Here is a 2725-nt window from a genome sequence, read left to right as displayed (position 1 = left end):
TGTATAACAGTATTTTCTATAGAAAATCTTGTGTATAACAGTATTTTCTATAGAAAATCTTGTGTATAACAGTATTTTCTATAGAAAATCTTGTGTATAACAGTATTTTCTATAGAAAATCTTGTGTATAACACTATTTTCTATAGAAAATCTTGTGTATAACACTATTTTCTATAGAAAATCTTGTGTATAACACTATTTTCTATAGAAAATCTTGTGTATAACACTATTTTCTATAGAAAATCTTGTGTATAACACTATTTTCTATAGAAAATCTTGTGTATAACACTATTTTCTATAGAAAATCTTGTGTATAACACTATTTTCTATAGAAAATCTTGTGTATAACACTATTTTCTATAGAAAATCTTGTGTATAACACTATTTTCTATAGAAAATCTTGTGTATAACACTATTTTCTATAGAAAATCTTGTGTATAACACTATTTTCTATAGAAAATCTTGTGTATAACACTATTTTCTATAGAAAATCTTGTGTATAACACTATTTTCTATAGAAAATCTTGTGTATAACACTATTTTCTATAGAAAATCTTGTGTATAACACTATTTTCTATAGAAAATCTTGTGTATAACACTATTTTCTATAGAAAATCTTGTGTATAACACTATTTTCTATAGAAAATCTTGTGTATAACACTATTTTCTATAGAAAATCTTGTGTATAACACTATTTTCTATAGAAAATCTTGTGTATATCAGTATCCGTGTCTCATGCTACTAGAACAAGAATTATAGGAACAAAATTAAAATATTTTGATAAATATTAAAATGAAAGCTCATCTTTGCTTAAAATGTATCCATATTTACTTGTATAAGAGTTTTTGTCTTCGTAGGATACCGTTAACCTATTCGCATGTGTGACCAAAAAAATAAAATTTTTTAACGGCAGTTGCAAAACTGCTTTTTTCAAATTTTTAAAAATTTTGTTAAACAAATTTAAGAATTTTTTGATCATCTCATTGGGATTTATTGAGAATATAATAGGGAATAAAAAATATGAAAAAATTATGAAAATATCTCTTATAGTTTTTCCGTACCTCCGATTTAAATTTTGAAATTTTCGAGAAAAACCAATTACTTGGCCATTTTTTGGCGAATGAGCTCTATTTCCTTACTGTTATGTATTTTAAGTAAAACCTATTCAGAATATTAAGTCCAGATAATTCTAAATATACTCTGAAAGTTTTACTAAAATTTAAATTAAATTAAAACTTTTTTCAGGAAGATTTTTTTACTAATGTTCTCACCCACCAGTTTGGGTGAGAATGGCCAAAATCCAACTTTCATGTATTAAGGGCCACCCTAATGAACATCTTCTAAGAAGTCTGCCCCAATTATTGGATGGTTAATGTCGGCGACAATAAACTTTCAGGAGAAGCTTCTTCTTAAACCAAGTATTGGGGATAGGATAGCATCACATATTGATAGGTGTTCCATTAGCGGCAAATAGTTTATAATTTCCTGGACGTTTCTTAAACTTTTGGTTTGACAAAGGTTGACAAAGGCTGAGTTCCAGTATCAATTAAAAAACCTTTTTAAAGTTCCCGTGATCTTTAACGGGAATTAGAACGTGCTGAGCGACTGTTTCGAGAAATTTGGAGATTCTTTATTGCGTTTTTAGGGCCGAAATTTGTTTGAAGATAAACAAGAAATATCTAAAATCTTGTCGTCCATTATAGCTAAAGTGTCCAGGGGTTCTGAGGAAGTGGCTTGAGTTTAAGGAGGTAAACGCTTAAGCCAAATAGTGCGGAGGAACTCGTCTTTGACACCACCGTTGGCAAGATTAGGCATTTCGCGTAGAAAAAAAAACTTGGTTTCTTGTCACTGATTGGTAATTTATTTAGTAGGGTTTTTATACTTTTCTCTTCAGAAATGGAGAAGTGGTCAATGAGACGCTGTTTTATTTTGGTGTAGGCATCGTTGGGGCGTTCAGTAATTATGTCACTGACTTGGGAGAGAACTTCTGGGTCTAGTTCCGGTAAAACTGCAAAATACTTCAAGTTTTCATTGACTATGTTATGGTTCTCAAATTGTGCCTCCAACTGGGCAAACCAAATTGCTGGATTTTCTTTCCAAAATCGTGGATTATGGAGTTTTACCGTTGATGGAGTTACAACATAAATTGAACATGTCTTGGACTCTTTCGTGAATAAGTCGGCAAGTATTTTCAGGTAGAGTAGTAGTTGCAACAAACAGTATTACTATAGAAAATCTTCAAAAGTATTTTCAATAGAAAATCTTCAGTGTAGCAGTATTCTCGATAGAACAACATTTGTTTTCTTCTGTGTAACACTATTTTAAATATAAAATTTGATATATTTTTTATAGAAAATCTTGTGTATAACGGTATCTTCTATAGAAAATAATTTGAAGGGAATACAAATTTGAAACTGTTCGACACAAAGACACAAATTATCGGTCCTCTAGCTTATTTCAATATTTGACTGGGCTAAATATAGACTAAATATCTTTAAAGCGTGAATGAAATTAATTAAATTAAAGATGTTTTTCTTTAAAAATCAAACCATGACTAATAGGGGGTTATCGCAAAAATTAGCATACATTCCATAAGTACAAGTAGATGCACATACATATTTCTGTATGTATTTTTTTAAAATTTAATTCTTAATCATATTTAACACAAACAAAGAATTCTTAAAACACTAACCACATAATTAAGTGTTGCTTTTTTTTACAATAT

Source organism: Calliphora vicina, chromosome 3 (assembly GCF_958450345.1).
Source record: "Calliphora vicina chromosome 3, idCalVici1.1, whole genome shotgun sequence".
NCBI lineage: Eukaryota > Metazoa > Arthropoda > Insecta > Diptera > Calliphoridae > Calliphora > Calliphora vicina.
The sequence above is the reverse complement of the archived record's forward strand: the minus strand, read 5'-3'. Positions refer to the sequence as shown.